We start from the raw sequence: 19,995 nt of genomic DNA on the forward strand, positions 1-19,995 counted from the left end.
TAAGAATCATAAATCAGTTTCATGTTTTATTTAACTCTAAATGTTAAGTAAAAGGTCTAAATTACCTTGTTATAAATAATGTAAAGCTTAAAATACCATAACTAGAAATGCTTGACATTAGTGCTAAACTTACTCAAAACCAATATAATAATGTTCATATTCTATTTAGAGTTAAAAAATACAAGTAAGTTCATAAGTATAATTGAGAGTTTCATGCTTGCTAATATTTTTATATCATCTTTTTTTAAATTTACTCTTGATAGAGAGAGAGAGTGAGAGAGCATGAGTGGGGGAGGGGCAGACAGAGAGGGAGACACAGAATCTGAAACAGGCTCCAGGCTCTGAGCTGTCAGCACAGAGCCCGACGTGGAGCTCGAACTCACAGACCACGAGATCATGACCTGAGCCAAAGTCAGAAGCTCAACTGACTGAGCCACCCAGGTGCCCCAAATATTTGGATATCATCTTGAAAGTTATTTAGTAGTACACATTGAGATACTTTGATCAATAATTGATCAATAATTAAAATACTTGATCAATAAAAGGAGTTGTATATAAAATAAAGCATAAATCTTGCATACATATGTTTGAATTATGACCCACGTTTTGGAGGTTTATATTCAATTTGGGGCTTTGGACTTAATCTAGAATCCTAAATAAATTCATTCATTTTTTTTCAATAAATGTATTTTTAGAGCTTGGTATCTGCCTAATGTACTAGGTTATGTGGAGGAGAATGGGAAGAGGAGAAGAGAAGAAGAAGAAAGGATAGGGTACTGGTTAAGTGAAGAGAAGAAGAGATTACGGGGGCTAGAGAGAAAAGGTCATACAGGAAATAATTAATAGAGGAATTAAGATGACCAATGAAAACAGAATGAATGAAGAAATGGGAAGAGAAACAGAAAAATGGATTGGCTGAAAAACCTGTAGATTTAAATAACTAAACATCTAGTTTTTGACTCCACCATCCTTTGGCTTGAGCATATTGTCTTGAGATGACAAGATATCTGGGCCTTCAACACCACATCTGTATACCAGACTGATGAAAGACCAATAAAGCATATGAGTAGATACTGACATTTGAATAACCATATAATAAGTCACTCTTACATCCATTTGGAAAAAATCTTGACACATTATCACTCCTGACTGTAAGGTACACTGACAACTGTTAGCTGGCACACTGTTGTATCTTCCTCCACATCTTCTTTTTTTCTTTTTTTAATTTTTTTTAACGTTTATTTATTTTTGAGACAGAGAGAGACAGAGCATGAACGGGGGAGGGGCAGAGAGAAAGGGAGACACAGAATCGGAAGCAGGCTCCAGGCTCTGAGCCATCAGCCCAGAGCCCAACGCGGGGCTCGAACTCACAGACCGCGAGATCGTGACCTGAGCTGAAGTCGGATGCTTAACCGACTGAGCCACCCAGGCGCCCCTTCCTCCACATCTTCAAAATCAAGGATCTATCAGTAAAGCATACATAGTAGGAAAAAAAGATAGTAAGTAATAACACACTTGATCTCTGACCCAGAAAGGTATAGATGCAGGTATTTTGAAAGTCCTAGTGTAAAGAAGGAAATTTCCTATGTGAAGGCCTCCATTTTAAAACAAGATCCAATGCTAAGCCTCAAAGGAGCACTGGTAAAGTAGAAGTTGAAGACACTGGAAAAAAGTTGTAAATGAGGACAGTGAAGAAGACTTGCTTAATAGTCACAAGAAAAAGCTAGGTATGTATGGAGATCATGAATCTTTAGTGACACTAATAAAAATTGTTAAGTGTTTTTCTAATGCTTAGCAACCTGGGTATTAACAAAGTAAGGAAGACATGTGGATTAACCTAGGGTTGAGATTAGGGAGTTAAAGTTTTTGAGGAAATAATGGTTTAAATGATGTATCACGTAAAGTAAGCAGAGTAGTAGAAAGAAGAAGCACCCAATGGGACTACAAAAGTTGTGTTAAGGTTTATATTGTGAATAAGTGAGTTGTAAGAACTCTAAAAAATAGGTATGGTTATATTTGAAATAAATTTATAATTTCAGTGGAGTAATAATTTCAGTATTAATATGAATTAGACATAATAGCAATAAACAACTCAATATCTGAGGTCTTGGACACCAAAGAGGTCAACAATCTAAGAGCCTGGGTTACTGGATAAATCACAGGTATGGACTCCGAATGTATGTAGGATAATTAAATTAAAATATTTGAATGAAAAGAGGAAGACTATAAGCCAGTGCCCAAACCATCAATAAATGAAAGAGAAGAGATAGAAGTGGCCCAAATACTAAAAGCTATTATCGTAACAGACTGGGACATTGACATCAATGAAAAATGCAATAATTACAAACTTCCATTTGAGATAGAAAGCAAGATTCTAGGCAAGACCAACCTGGTGAAAAGATTGGGAAATGTAAAAATGTCTGTTTACCTCAGAAAGTCTTATAAAGAAGACACAAAAATAATGGAAAAGGAGTGGAATAATATGCTAAAAAATGCAGATAGCAATGAAACAATAGTCCTAGTAAGAAGCAGAGGTACCAGGATTGCAAGATCTTGACATCGGTACAGGCTGGAAGAACATTTCTGACATGATTTTCTGCATGCAAAAGAATCTGGACAAAGGTACTAGAAATACAAATGCAGAATCAAGTGTACACTTGTTAGTATGGAAGTGACCAAATCGGTTGATAACTTCCGAAGCTGGGCTATGGATACATGGTTCATTACACTCTTCTGCTAACTATCATCAAGGAGAGAATAAGGCTTGTATAGAACATTGTAATCCAGGTTCTTTCCATGTCTACATGAAGTCTACATATCCAATGTTTGTTATAAAAATTTGAAGATAATACATATCAAAATGTTATAGAATCTGGCTGCCAGTAATAATGAAGTCACTTGCTTGCACTAGCCTACTCACATAAAACCAGTACATAATATGAAAGATATTAAATTTTAATCATTCAAAGGCATTAGAGAGTAACTAAAAGCAGATAGAAAGGAGAGGGGAATCTACTCTTAAAGTACAAGTGTAACACTTTATGTATTTGGCACCTCTCAATTTGCATAAGACTCTGACAGCAAAAAGCCTCAGCCTTCCAAAAGGAAATCCAAAATTAATCGGAGGCATAAAAGTAAATCTAAAATTATAAATTTAAAAAAAAATATTAAAGAATATCATCATGGCCCAGAGACAGGTGAGGATTTCTTTAGTAGAATACATTAAAAAATTCACAAAAGAGGGGTGCCTAGGTGGCTCAGTCTGTTAAGCGTCTGTTTCTTGGTTTTGGTTCAGGTCATGATTTCATGGTTTGTTGAGTTCAAACCCCATGTCAGGCTCTATGCTGGCAGCCTGGAGCCTGTTTGAAATACTCTCCCTCCCTCTCTCTCTGCCCCTCCCCTGCTCATGCTCTCTCTCTCTCTCTCTCTTTCTCACAATAAATAAATTTAAAACATATTCACAAAAGAAAAAAAAAGGGAAATTAGATTTCATTAAAATTTGAAAGGTCTGTCCATCAAAAGACACCTTTAACAAAGTTAATAGGATAGTCACACACTGGGAGAAAGTACTCTCCAAACAATATCTTTAAAGAGGGAATTATATGGTATAAAACTCAATAATATAAAGATGCAAACTAATTAAAAACGGGAGAAATCACTTGAAAATATACATTAGAAGGGAAGATATGCCAATGGTCAATATGCTCATAAACAGTGCTACAAATCATTAGTCATCAGGGAGTATAAAGTATATTGACAATGAGATACCATTACATAACCTCTGGAATGGCTAAAATAAAAATGTAAAAATGCTAACAATAACACTGTAAAGATGTGGAATAAATACAACTTTCATGTAATCCTGATTCAGTCTTTTTGATAAAAAATACATGTCAGTTTCTTACACAGTTAAGCAGGGAACTACTCTTTGATCCAGTGATTTCCTTATTTATTCTTTATCCAAGAGAAAGTTTTTTGAAAGTATGTTCAAAAGAGGAGGTCTGTAAGAATTTTCATGGCAGCTTTATTCAATATCCCCAAACAGACAAAAAATCGATTGTCTACTATCAGGATAATAGATACATAAGTTGTGATATATTCATATAATAGAATATGATGGCAATGAAATAGAAAAAGCCACTGATACACACAACATGGATAAATCTCACGGACATTTTGTTGAAAAAAAAGCACAATAGAATACATACATTTGATTCAATTTGTATTCAATTTATGGAATAGCAACATCAATGTAACATTAAAAAGAAAACCAGAATAGTGGATTTGAAGGATATGTTGGGTTGAATAAGAAGTGACAAATGAGAAACTTTGGAGAGATGTAAATATTCTAGGTCATGATAGGGGTAGTTTTCTAGAATCATACATTTGTCAAATATATATACAATTCATGTATTTCAGGTATGTAGATTAATAATTATATTATTAATAAGAGTGGAGGTGTGAAGGTACAGATTGTAAATAATGAAAGAATGTTGATAAATGTGAAACTGTAATAATAGATATAGAGAAGATTATTATACTATCTTCGTAACTGTGAATTTAAATTTTTCATAAAAAAGTAAAACAATATCTATTGATATAGTTAGCAGATTTGTACTACATTTCATATTCTTAGAAAAGGAGAGCAAAGGGGCACCTGGGTCGCTCAGTGGGTTGAGCATCCAACTTCAGCTCAGGTAGTGATCTCACATTTCCTGAGTTCAAGCCCCACATCAGGCTCTCTGCTGTCAGTGCAAAGCTCATTTCAGATCCTCTGTCCACCTCTCTCTCTGCCCCTCCCCCACCCATTCTCCTCTCTCTCTCTCTCTCTCTCTCTCTCTCTCTCTCTCTCTCTCAAAAATAAATAAACATAAAAAAAAGGAGAGCAAAAAATGTAGAACTATAACTGAAATTAATTGCATTAAAGAGTTGGAAACATTATGTATCATTTGGTGTGAATCCTTATTCTAATTTTGGGTATGGAAGGATCAAGTATAAATATCCAGGAATTCATTTTAGGTGAAGACCTGGAGTTGAGAAAATTGGTGTCACAGGCTTGAAAATGTCTTCATAGAAGTGCATATTAGCAATAAGAACTGCAGAGAAAAGACAACACAAAAGTAAGGATTGCTTGCATAGGAATAGAAGGCTAGAGAACTGCCCACACACTGTTGAAGAAGGTTTGTATTCTGAGATCTGCAATAACTGGAACCAGAGAAAATTCACACATAAAGAAATAAGAAAGAAGAGCATGGTAACCAAAATTAAGGAAGAACAAGTCTTTAAAAGACAGATAAACAACAGGCTAAAAACAGGTACAAAGATTAAGTAAACACTCATGAGAAAACCAGAATTTCCTACTGTTAGATGATAAGCATTTTAAATCCAAGTTCAGTAAAATGTAGGTGGCAAAAGCCAGATTCCAAATGTTTTAAGCAAGGAGATCTAGCCCTGTAAGAGTGTTGGTGGCAACAGAAAGGAGTAAAATATAATTATGTTATATGATATATAATAGATTGTGAAATTTGTTATGTGAAAATGAGTAGTAATAAGTAAAATGTTTACTGATTTTGTTTTCATTCTTGACAAAAACAGTGAAAAAATTACTAATATGTTTTTAATACTTATATGATCAACTGACTTTTGACAGAAGCTGTGCTTAAAGTACGAGGTATATTATGGAAACAAAATGAACCCCAATGCTTTCCTCACCATCACATTTTACATAAAACTGATTTGAAGTATATCGTAGACTTAAGTGTAAAACATAACACTGTCATAATTCTAGAATAAAATATAGGAGAGAATTGTATCAACTGCGAATAGGCAAGATTTTCTTAAGCTAAAAAAATAATAAAAACAAACAAAAAAGTTTAATAATATGGACTACATAAAATTAGAACTTTCAGCAAAAGACACTGTTCAGAAAATGAACACATAAGCCATATGCTTGGAGACATTATTCACAGCACACATATCTGCAAAGAAAGTGCATACAGATTATGTAAAAACACAACTGAAAATGAGAAAGATAAAAACTACTAGAATATGCAAAATACTTGCACACTGACAAAAGTAAACATATGAATGTTCAATAAGTCCATGCAAGTGTGTTCAGTAAGGAGTTCCAGATTCAGCTTTGAAATATAAAGAATTGGAGACTGTCACTTTCACGATTACAACAAATTTGGAAAGACAGATGAGTACAGAAAGAAAGTCCCACCTAAGATCTTACCTGGAGCCAACCACTAGAGCCATACAGTAAATGGTAACTTTCATGAATTACTGGAGGCAGTGTTGACTGTTGAAGACTGAGAAACTCTTAGGGTCCTATTCTTAGGAAAGCACAACTTCAAGAACAATACCAGGTTCTCCTGTGAAGAAGCAAAGGGAAAAACTCTTATTTCTGTCAGAGGGAGAGGGAAATTAACCATTTTTAAATATGCCTAGGGTGCACTCTATAGTGATTGCTTCCTTAGGGGTGGAAAAGACAGGCTTAGGCAGAGTCTCATCCAACCTCATAGAATGAAAATTACTAAACTCTACCACCTCTAGTCTTCCTGCCTCATCTAAAGGGGTGAGGAGGAAGCCGAGAAACACTTATTAAATGTCATAGATCAGGGACACAGTTCATTAAAAGATCTGAGACTTAATCAGAGGATCATGGAACATTGTGCCTCCACCTACACATTACCACCACATTAATAGAGCTCCAGAATACGAGCAGTGGCTCACTGTGGAAAGATATCCAAAGCCCAAATTATATATAAGGAGGATTTTTCCTAGCCAGGTTAACAAAAAGCTTCATATTAAAATACCTTATTTACTTTGATAAGCTCCCATTTCTTCATACATCATATCTGACTTTCAAAAAAGAATTGTGCCATGCTAAAAGACAATACTAAACACAATTTAAAGATGGGACAGAGAAAGATATATCACGCTAAGACTATGGAAAGAAAGCTGGAGTAGGTATAGTAATTTCAGACAAAGCAGCCTTTAGAACAAGGAAGACTATCAGTGTTAAAGAGTGATATACATATCAATAAAGGGGTCATTTCTCAAATACGTAAAGATCCATAAGGTGTTTCCACTCAATGACAATACATCAAAATGTGAGGCAAAACTTACAGACTTGCAAAGAGACATAATTAAATCCATTATTATAGTTCATCAGCAGATGAATGAGTAAAGAAAATATGGTATATGCAAACAAGGAGATATCATTCAGCTGGAAAAAAGAAGGAAATCCTGCCACCTGCAATAACATGGATGAACATGGAGGACATTATGCTAAATGAAATAAGTCAGTTCTAGAAAGACAAATAACTGCATGATTCCATTTACATAGGTATCTAAAGTAGACCACCTCATTGAAGCACAGAATAGAATGGTGGTTGTCAGGCACTATGGGGAGAGGAGGAGAAGAAAAAGAAGGAGAAAGGGAAGGAGCAGAAGGAGAAGAAGAGGAAGAAGAGGAAGGGGGAAGGAAAAGAAGAGAAACAACAACAACAAAGCTGGAGGACAGATTTTACCCTACTGTAAGACTTACTACGAAAATGTAAAATATCAAGACAGAATAGTATTGGCAAAAATAGAGACATGTAGCTTAATTTGCTCAAAAGAATACTAAGGCCAGAAATAGACCCACACAACTAATCTTTGGAAAAGGAGCAAGAACCATTTAATGAACAAAGGATATATTTTTTTAAATAAGCAGAAGTAGAATAATTAGTTATCTAAATACAAATATATATATATATATATATATATATTTCATAAAAAGTAGCTCAAAGGAATCATTAAATTAAATATAAATTTAGTGTATAAAATGTCCAGTGAAAAAAAGGAAGGGGAATTATGTAAATTTGGGTTAAGGGATAAGTGTTTGGATAAAATAACAAAAATACGATCCATGAAAGAAATAACTGATAAATTAGACTTCAGTAAAAGTTTAATGATCTACCTAATGTATGAAAGACATTTAACAAAATGAAAACCAAGGCACAGAGTGGGAGAAAATATATGTAAAACACTCATCTGACAATGGAAGCATATCCAAACTATCGAGAGAATTCTTAAAACTCAATAGCCCAATTAAAAAATGGGGAAAATATGTGAACAAACAACTCATGAAGGAAGATATAAAGATAGCAAATAACCACATGAAATGATGACCAACATCATGTCATCAGGTAACTGGAAATCAAAATAATGAGATAATACTACATTCCTATTAGCATGGCTAAAATTAAAAAAAAAATGAAAACCCGGAAATTCAAAATACTGGCAAAAAGGCTGAGTACCAGGACTCTCATTCACTGCTGATGAAAATGCAAATATACACAGCAGCCAAATTAGAACCTAATTTGGCAGCTTCTTATGAAGCCACAGTTTTAGCATACAATCCAAACAATTCCACTTCTAGGTATATTCCAATTTACTTGAAAATTTATGTTTATGCAAAATACCTGAACATGAATATTTATAAAAGATATATTCACAATTGCCAAAACTGAAAATAACAAATATGTTTTTCCAATAGGTGAATTAAAAAACTGTGTTCTACCGATACAAAGGAATATTACTCAATGATAAAAAGATATGAGCTATCAAGCCATATTCTTTTTATTTTTAATTACAAAAGGAAATTTATTTCAAAAGCATAAGGGAACATTTACATTTGAACAAGGTGAAAACAGGTGTCTTGCAAAAGAAAAAAATCATGATATGAAGTTTTTCATTCAAATATTTGAAGCAAAAATAACAAGTTGTGCACTATGGCTTTAGGAAAGGTAAGGGGAATGATGAGGAGGTAAAGGCAAAATGGGCAAAGGGGAGTGGGAGACACAGGCTTCCAGTTATGGAATGAATCAGTCATGGGAATAAAAGGTGTTGTATTGTATACAATACAAAGGTGTGTTTGTATACCTGAAAATAATGTAACATTATGTGTCAACTATACTAAAAAAAACCAAATCCATCAAAGATACCATAAGTACATAAGAGCCAACTGAAAGAACTCCCAGTAGCCAAAGCTGAAACAATTAGGGCAAAAAAAAAAAATTAGTATAAGATTGTAACCTAAAGTCTAAAATAAATGTCCATGAGTTTATACTGACATGAATAATTAACTGAATAAATTAATAAATGGGATGAAAATGCAAATCTCTCAGGCTGAGATTTTAAATAATTTAGGCACATTACCTCCTGAAGGACTGACAGCTTAACTCCCCATTCCTTCTGGGTTGGCTCAATTTATCAATTTGTATCCAAAGAGGAGAGCAAAGGAGAGGGAGAGGGAAGAATATCTTTACAGTGGAGAAATCTGAGAAGTACTATGTAAACCAGGTGCTCGACGTCAAAATCAAGTCATAAATTATGTTGATAGATCTTGCCTTTCATATGATGTAATGAAAATGGCACTGCCTCTGTGATCTTTACTCCAATAACTCATATTCCCAGTCTCACCATAATATCAGATAAATTCCAGTAATGGGCATCCTACAGCATGCCAGACCACTGCTCCTCAAAATGGATAAGGTCATCGAAAACAAAGTAAGTCTGAGAAACTGTCACAGTCAAGAGGAGTCTAATGAGACATGACAACTAAATAAAATGTGATATCCTAATAGGGATCCTGGAAAAGAAAAAGAATGTTAGGAAAAAACTAAGAAAATATGAATGACGTATGGACTTTAGTGATGTGTCAATATCCATTTGTGTACTATACCAACTATCACATTAATGCTGGATAATGGGAGAAACAGTGTGCAGTATATGAGACAACCCTACACGAATCTTCACAATTTTTTTATAAATGTAAAATTGTTCTAAAATTAAGTGTTTACTAAAAAATGTATTCAACATCATTAGAATACTAAGAAATGAAAATTAAAGCCTTTAGAATTGCTACAATTTAAGAGCCTCACAATACCAAGTGCTAGGCGAGTATGTGGAACACACTGTTGGTCAAACTTGGAAGCCAAGTTTGGCAATCTTATAAAACTAAAAATTCACCTACATGATTTATTCCTAAGTGTTTATCGAAGAGAGAAAGTACTATCATAAAAATCCTTGCAAATTGTTTTGGGCTTCTTTAAAGTTCATAATGGCCCTAACTTGGGAATGATGGGCATTTCTATGAATAAGAAGAATAAACAAATCTAATTGTATTATATTCATTAAAAAAAAAACACTACTGAAAAATAAAAAGAAACAAACTACTGATACAGGTCATAGCACAAATGAATGCTACAAACTTTTGCAGAGAGAAATAACAAAATGGTCCCAGAATGATATATTCTGTATGCTTCTATTTATTTGAAATTCTAGAAACGGCAGAAGTCTTTTACAATGATAAAAATAACTTTATCTGTTGCCTGGGGTTGGTTGTGGGTAGGTAAAGGCTATTGACTTAACAGGGCCCTAAGGGGACTAAGGAGCTAAAAATATTCTTAATATTGATCGGGGTGACAGTTATATGGGTGTGTACATTCATGAGAGTCATTGACTTATTCACTTAAAATGTGTGAATTCTAATAAAATCATTTCACAATCAAGTTCAGTTTAAAAAATGGAAGGTGTGGTGTAAAAACAATACAATTTCCTGACTCTCTTACATTTTGGTATCTTTTAGTATTACTTTCATTCTATAATTTTTATAGAATATTTGTTTCTTTCGATTACAATGATATATTGATATTCCTTCAAATTTATTCAAGTGACCATTTGTTTCTTTTGCATACCAAATTTTCATAGCAGATCTATCTACCTACACCTAAAACATCATGTAGAAGAATAAAAACATACTAAAACCTCTGATGTATTATGAACATGGCAGTACACAGGATGAGAGACTGTATAAATGATCATTAAATGACACAGTTTTCAGTCAAAACAATGTATGATATTTCGTTTTACGAACAGCCACAAAATGGATTAAAATTAAATTTCCTTCTAATCTTCCCTTTGTAATCCTGACTTAAGTTCATGTTTGTCATGTTTGGCCATCATAGGGAATGTACTTGGAGATTTAGGTAATTTCTATCCCTTAATCAAATAAATGTATACCTATTGAAAATCTCTAATTGATCACCTAAGTCTGTTTCTCCTTATACCCTGAGAGTTTCTTTCTTTTAATTGTTTTAAATGTTTATTTGTTTTTGAGAGAGAGAGCACACCGTAGGAGGGACAGAAAGAGAGGGAGACACAGAATCTGAAGCAGGCTCCAGGCTCTGAGCTGTCAGCACAAAGCCCGACTCAGGGTTCTAACTCACAGAGAGTGAGATCATGACCTGAGCCCAAGTCAGACACAACCGACTGAGCCACCCAGGCTCCCCTGTAAGGGGGTTTTCTGAGCCTAGAAATTTGGTCTTCTGAGGTTAAATCAATAAGCATCAATTTCCAGGATTATTTGTTGTTATCGTTGTTGTTGTTGCTGTTGTTTTTAGTAGGCAATTTAAAATTGCACAATATTGGTGTACCTGGGTGGCTCAGTCAGTTAAGCACCTGACTTTAGCTCATGTCATGATCTCACAGTTCATGGGTTTGAGCCCCACATCAGGCTCTGTGCTGACAGCTCTGAGCTTGGAGCCTGCTTCAGATTCTGTGTCTCCCTCTCTCTCTGCCCCTTCCCTGCTAGTACTCTGTCTCTGTCTGTCAAAAATGAATAAAAATGTTAGAGAAACTTTTTTTAATTGCACAATATTGACATTTTAATACCACATCTCCTTATAGCTCATATTATGTATTATATAACACAAATATGTGCAACAAAAACGTAAGAGAAGGAAGAATTAAAGATGATATCTAAGGTTTTGATTTTGTATTTTTCTTAAATACCTGGGAAATGATACAATTCAGTAAGATAGGTTTTAAAGATGCAGGGAAGGTTGAGGAAGAAGGCTAAAGATCTTTCCCTGTCACAAATTGCTCTCCTTATTGCACAGTTGTGGGAATTGTGGTCCTGTGTGATTGGGAATATTCCTGTGGTCACATAATTATTCACTGTGAATTTTGAGATTTTTAAATCATTCATCTGTTACTCTTTCTGCTCTATTCTCAATGGCTGCATGCAATATCACTACTGTATCAAATCCCCGAAGAGTCTAAGTCAGTACTTTCGGGATCAAATTCAAATATGTGCTTTTCATACAGAATAGAAAAAAAAAATTGGCAATTTTGGCATGCTCACCAGGTTTAGAATCGCTGCACTGTACTATTTAAAATTATCTAACATGTGTGTCTCTAAGTAGCTCTTAAAATAAATGCATTTAATATTCAATCTTATTTTTATTCTGTATGAAAACTTGGATCTTTCACCATATTTGCCTCTTTTTTTCCCATTTAAATAACATCTTCACGTGATTTAAAGGTTACTATAAAATCAGAAACAGTATTCTGCTATGTTATCACACCATATCCAATTTTTTCAATCCCACCATTTTCATTTACAAATAAAAAATATTCCTGTCTTAAAGGAGAATTATATACCAGACCTGGTCTCTAATATCCCCTCTATATTGTCCTGAAAATGAAGAGTAAAGAATATTAGCAAAAATCTTACAGAAATAATGGAAAAATTGGAAATACATTTGACTTTAAAAATGAAAAATTCTGGTGATAAAAATAAATCCATTTGATTTTTTTTAAGTGAGAGATCTTTTGGTTGCAAGAAAAGAACTTCAACTAAATTGACATATAAAAAGAGGAAGATGAAGTAAAATAGGTCTCAACAATAAAACAAATTAAATGTCAATAAATGAATGTGGCCAAGTCCTATGTTGTGCAAAGAGGAGTAGGAATTGATATGTTACACTTCCTTTCTCACTGAGGCTATGTAATCAACGAATCTCTCGCTCCTGTTTCTTGCCACATAAGCCAGCTATCCACTTCTCTCTTGACTATCTATACCAGTTTCCTCACTTCCCTTCTCTTGTCAATGGTTCACTGGAAACTTCCAGCACCTATTCAGCATCACAAATGTTCATTGCCTCTGGTGCACTGCCACCTGTAGGTCTGAGTCTTAATGGAAATTTTTGAGTGAAAGGCTGAGTTTGTGTGTGAGAGACAGAATGAAATGGAAAAGATGGAATTATTTGAAAGAAATATGGTGATATCAATCTCGTGTTTTCATTTTTCAATTATCTATCTTCTAGTCCCAAGTATGGCCTATTGGAACACGCAGGATGTGGCACCTGCCTCTTCAACTCGCTTCATTTCATGCTACTCTACCCTTTCTTCTTTGTGTGCCTTCCCCTCCTCCTCCTCTCTCACCCTTCTTTTTTTCCATTTCTCAACAATATCATACTCCTTTTTCAGCTCAAGGCCTTTAAACACGTAGTTTTTTCTTCCTGGAATGCTTTTTATACCTCTCTTACTTAGTTGCTAGTTAATTCCTACTTATTCAGATAGACTGGATAATGAGAAAAAATTGTTAATGGTTGTTTCCATTTTTAAGACAAAAATCACCTTCTTCAATAGTCAACTGAAAGTAGTATGTTTTCTCCTGTAGTATAAAATGAAGAGAAAAGGGGTCACATCTCTCTTCTTAAGTATTTCTAAAATAAAAGTGCTCATTAAGTATCTACTGAGTTGATGGAGTAGGGCACAAAGGAACAGATAAATGGATGAATGAGCACATTTTCAGAGCCACGTGCCAAGAATGTGATTCTTTGTTCTATTCAGTCTTTTGCTCTATCTTCTAACAGAGGTATTTATATAGTATACCTATGAAGTCCAACTCTGAACCAATTAATGTATACCAATTAATATATAACATAAATTGGCACATCTCTTTCATTCTAGTTGTATGTGCAGTTCTGGGAAAATAATAAAAGAATAATGATATTTTATTGAATGCCACTGTGCCAAATTCTAAGTGCTTTATATTGTTCAAGAAAAATCTCACCATACTTCCAGATACACATGTCCTTAAGAGTTGGGATTATTCACAATTTCTGAAGGGAAAATCACCATTATTCTCTTTAGATGTTTTCTTTTTTTTTTGGGGGGGGGAGTTCTAGGTGAAGGTTACAGTCTCTGTGCAGGTGTATCTTTCCCATTGCTAGGTCAATTCTTCCTGTCAGACACAGGGTCATGCAATCACTATGCCAGCTCAGTCTTGAAGACTGCAAAATATCATGTGGGGTTACCTGAAGGGGAAACAGAAATTGTTTTCTTTAAAAATGAGTACAACCTAGCTAGCTTTTCTCAACCCAGAACTTTACAAGTCATACTGATTGCCACAATAGGGGCATAAACTTTAAGATGTGGGGAATGAGACATTGTCATGTGGGGTCTGAAACAGCGCTTAGAGATACTGTGCCAGTAGGAATTAAGTTGGCTGAAATCAGGCACATGAAATAAGAAAATTCAGATCTGAGAATGCAGGTTGAATATTGCATTAAAGCCAAGCAGTGAGTAGAAGTAAAGCCAAAAAATAGAGTGAGATGTAAATTAGATAACCAGCAACAAAATCTGATGAGTCTAGTTGTAAGTGGAAACTAATTCTGACACTGCAGCGTATCCATCTTCTCTGCCATCACTCTTCAGTATTGATCACTATCAGTCAAAGAGCAAGGGAGAAACATCCATTAGGGGCCAACATGTCTATAAATGACACAAAATGCATCTCCCAATTGAGAGAAATCGAGAATTTGTTTCCAGGTTTATCACTGAAATAGAAATAGTTTCTACATTTTTTGAATTATTTGGAATTTTTTATTTTTAAGTTCATTTATTTTTGAGAGAGAGAGAGAGAATGAGCAAGGGAGGATCAGAGAGAGAGGGAGACCAGGATCTAAGCAGGATCTAAATTCAGAGTGCAGAGCCTGATGTGGGGCTCGAACTCACAAACCGTGAGATCATGACCTGAGCCGAGGTCAGATGCTTAACTGACTGATCCACCCAGAAGCCTGAAACACTTTGAAATTTTTAAAATCACTTAAATTTTTATTATTAAAAAGTAATGATGATTTCATTATATATTACGTATCTCAAGTATTTCTTAGAGATTGCACCATAGCAGCTCAAGAGAACTCTAATTAGACAAAAATCTCAATATGAAGGAAAACTAAATTGGGGTTAGAAATTATATGCAAGTACACGGCAGTGATTTACACCAGAATCAAACAGCACTGATAATTAATCATCTTAACAGATTACTTTGGATAAATAGAACTAGTCGGATTAGTAATGATGAAGTGGTTGTACACACACACCATCTCTTCAGTTCCTCTCTAGACATTTTGTTCTTTCCTCTTGTTCACATTTATAGCTAGCTGAAATAAGTTGGTCATCTGCTCTTGCATGTAGCAGTGTTACTTAAGAGTGAAGTAGAATTGGGGCCCCTGGGTGGCTCAGTCGGTTGAGCGTCCGACTTCAGCTCAGGCCACGATCTCATGGTCCGTGAGTTCGAGCCCCACGTCGGGCTCTGTGCCGACAGCTCAGAGCCTGGAGCCTGCTTTGGATTCTGTGTTTCCCTCTCTCTCTCTGCTCCTCCCCTGTTCATGCTCTGTCTCTCTCTGTCTCAAAAATAAATAAACATTCAAAAAAAGAGTGAAGTAGAATTAAATCAAATAATTTAAATAATTCAAGATTCAAAAAGAGTCAAAATGGAAGATTATGATTACCTGACTTCTGATTTTTTTTATTTAAATATTAAGACAATAGAAAACAAGCATCTCCAAGGAAAATATTCATTTGCATTTATCTTTAATGAGAGTGTTTGTTAGTGCCTTTTAAACTTGATGAAATAGAAATGTGGTTCTTTCAAAAAATACTACATACCCCCTACCTTGAGAAGGATATTTTCCTGTAAAATATGTAACAATTCTCAATTTCTATGACCCACGTGTCACTATGCATGTGTACCTCTAGAACATAGTATTTGTCTCACATTTACAACTTGGCAGTTACTCTTCTATAGATTATTTCTTTCTGATATTCCCTAGTATGGCTAACTTTATGTGTTAACTTGACTGAGTCATGAGATGCCCAAACATTTGGCCAAACGTTATTCTGGATATATCTGTAAGGATGTTTTTGGATGAGATTAACATTTAAATCAGAAGACTGAATACAGCCCATTACTCTTCCTAATGTGGATGGGCCTGATTCAATCAGTGGAAGGCCTAAGTAGAAAAAAAGGCTGACCGTCCCATGAGTAGTAGGCAACTCCTACCTGACTTTCTAGAGCTAGGATATCAGTTTTTTCTTGTCTTCTGACTTGAACAGAAATACCTCCTCTTCCTGGGTCTCAAGCCTGCCAGCCTCCACACTGGAACTACACCATTAGTTCTCCTGAAGCTACAGTTTGTATAAGGATCTATGAATTGGTCAGCCTCCATAATCATTTCAGCCAATTCCTTATAATAAAATTCTCTCTTTTTTCTCTTTATATATCTATAGATAAATATAGATACATGTCTTATTCTGCTTTTCTGAAGAACTCTGATGAACACACTCTTACTTTTCTCAATTTTTTCTCATCACAGCTACAAACTTTCTTCCCTTGATAGGATGCCATTTACATGACAAGAACACTGTCAGTGAAAATAAAGTGGTACAGGACATACTTCTTTTATGATTCCTTTGTTTACAACATTGCCATTCTGTGTTTGAAAGGTAATATTACACTCTTAATAAAGGAATAGGAGTTACCAAAAGAAATTCTTTTTTTTTCTCTTTTAGAAGGTAGAACAGTTGAAAACTACTTTATTTTTGAGGGTCCTTTTAATCCAATGTAAAAATAACAACAGATGTTAAGCTTTCAACAGAGGCAAATCTCAAAGATAATAAAGTACCTGCTCTTACTTGTATCTGCTCAGGACCATTTGCCAAAGAGAAGTAGTTTCTTGCTTTAAAACCACAAAGTGCAAATCTCTTTAGCTCTTTAAGGAAACTATTTCCCTCCCCCTGGATTTGGTCTTAACCTTTGGTTCATCTCTCAGCCTAACAAATGATCCATATGATGCATTACTCCTTAGAGTCTTGAGTCATTAAGCTGAGACTGACACAATAGGAAAACTTAAATGAAAAAACAATGACAGTCCCTTCTGAAATCTCCCCACTAGTGTGAGAATCAGAATGAAGCATTCCTCTGGTAACCCAGTACATAAATACTAAATGAGATCACTTCCCTAAGAGGAGAGGGTATTCATTTTGAGAGAAAATTGAACCTAGATATTTTAGTGTTGAATATAGAAAAATGACCCTTGAAATGAACAGAACTGGATAGCCTGCTGTCTATAACAGATCTAGGTTTACAATATTATGTTGAGCAGGGTCAATTCAAAATACGCTTCCCGCCCACACTGCATACAGCTTTAACTGCACCAGTGGTTCTTGATATTGCCTGCTCATTAGAATGAACAAAATGCAAAACTGGAAAAAGGACTGAGAATAGAGAGACTCTCCACGACATATGGGGTAGGCTTACTACATGAAAAGAATATCTGAGGGGGGACCTAAGCATCAGAAATCTCTTTCAGCTCCCCATGTATATTCTTGTGTATCAACAGGATTGAGAACTACTGGTCTAAATTTAGCTTCCAGAAACTTACAGAAAAAAGTTTTAAATAAAAAATACACAAAACCAACGAGGAACATTTATGTAACGTTGGAAAACATCATAAGTACAATTGATTAATATGCCAGAGGGAGAAGAAAGAGAGAGAACATTTTTATATACCAAATGCTACCCTTCCTATTATTTCAATAAATGAGCATATGCTCCAGAGTGCGTGTGAGATGGAAGAAATGAATGTACTGTTCCTTCAGCAGGTTTCAGTTCCCACAACCTTCTCCTAAGTGGGGGCTTGTCAGAACATGGAGAGCAAATATTTAGATTAATATTTAAATAAGTTGTTCTTAGGATATGGGTTCTAAAATGAAGCCAACTGCCTTTCTGGTGCTCAGCCACAGAGTAACAATCTGTCCCAATAATGAAGAAAAAAATGTGATATTCGATGTATTGAAAGACATTATGTTCTTCAACAGTATAACTTTCTGAAGGACACAGACTGCCTGCAGTTAGATGTTTTTAGTACCTAAATTAGCCCAATGCGTGCATATATTTTTCTCTAGGTTAGGCCAGGTCATATTCCCAGGCAGGATTTTTTTTGTTTTGTTTTTTTGTTTGTTTGTTTTTTAATATCTTCTCACTTAGGCAGAAGAGAGGCAACATATCCTCAATATACTATATATGCAAAACTCACAGGGTAAGTGAGGTTACACTCATAATTCATTACCCATAATATAACTTCTCATTTAATTTATAAGACAGATACCAGCTGATTTAAAGTAAAAAAAAAAATTAAGAGTTATTACTGTATTTGTCAGTAAGGTGTTACAATGTTTTAGCATAAACTCAAATCTTTGGGAAAGATTTTAAGTCATGTTACAAAATATAAATGGGTTTGATCACACTAATAATCTCCGGTGGGTGAAGTTTACAATTGTTTCCTGAGGGATGATTGTCTTTTGTATTGACCTTGAAATTTTTCCTTATTTCTAACATTATGCAAGGGTAATATTCCTAAATTGACCAAAGAACCTTTTTTTTTAATGTCTCACCACAACTGAACTTAAATGTTAAGAAGAAAAGTTCTCTCAGACTTATTGCAAATAAAATACCAATCTGTCATGTTTTAGTATTGCCATTGATTGTTTTGACCAAGTGCCATCCACTGTACTTGATGTCAGTGTTAATCATAGGCTTTAAGTGATACTTGTACAAGTATAGCCTGGGTCACTGCAGTAGCAATTTTATTTCTAATATACAAAGTAAGATATGTAGGGTATTCAAAATCAAGTTTTCTTAATTTGTACCTTCACAATCACTAGTATGACATGGGAAAGACAACTAAGATGCAGAAACTCTCAAAGATTTCTGGTTACTCCACCACCTAAGCAACTTGTAACAGCTGAAATAGAGGTAAAGGTGAGGAAGATCTGAAATAACTAATGGAGGAGGAGGAGTCAAATATCAGATATTGATTTAATGTCATCTGTAATAGCTACAAGTAGGATTCTACTGAACATTTTGTTTTATATCTTTGCAGAGTGTATGGATGGTCATGACTTTGCTTGGGAGTTTATAATGTATTGGACTTAATGGAAGCTGCATGGAAAGTGTAAAGTGTAAAGTGTGTAACCCCTTTGTGTAATTTCTTTCTCAGTCTCAGCACTATTCTTTGCTAGATAATTCTTTGCTGTGAAGACCTGTCCTGTATGTTGTAGATTTAGCAGCAGTCCTGGACTCTACTCACTAGATACCCGTATCTCTCTTCCAGCTGTGACACACCCATTCCCACCCCCCAACACACACACATACAAACAGTCAATAATATTTATGTCTCCAAATTTTGCCTTGCCTTAAACCAGTCCCTTCCCAGTATTTCCAGTTTTGTTAGCCAATTAGTCTCTATTTTGGCTCATCTACTTTGATTTGTGTTTTTGTCACTTGACATGAAAGAGTCCTACTTTTTTTTTCATTTTTTAAAATTTATGTCTGAGAGACAGAGAGAGAGCATGAGTGGGAAAGGGGCAGGGAGAAAGGGAGACACAGAATCTGAAAGCAGGTTCCAGGCTCTGAGCTGTCTGTACAGAGCTGACGCAGGGTTCAAAGCCATGAACCGTGGGATAATGACCTGAGCCAAAGTCAGACACTTAACCGACTTAGCCACTGAAGCACCCCATAGTCCTACTTTTACAGTGGTTGTACATATGATATCAGAATTTTATAAGCTAAGAGTGGTATTTAAGAGAAGACTTCCAGAAATAAATTCTATGAAGAACACAGAAATAAAGTACTGTATACAACAGGGCAACTCTAAATATCAAGGGGAAAAATCTGAACTATAGGGGGAAGAGCTCCAGGTTGTCAGGTCAAAGAACCAATAAGATGAGATGAATAAAGATAATGGTCACTATTTTATAAAGAATGACAGAGTAAGGAAGTGGATCTTTTTCCAGGTGAGCCTCAGTTAA

This window comes from Acinonyx jubatus, chromosome A2 (genome assembly GCF_027475565.1).
Source record: "Acinonyx jubatus isolate Ajub_Pintada_27869175 chromosome A2, VMU_Ajub_asm_v1.0, whole genome shotgun sequence".
Taxonomy (NCBI): Eukaryota; Metazoa; Chordata; class Mammalia; order Carnivora; family Felidae; genus Acinonyx; species Acinonyx jubatus.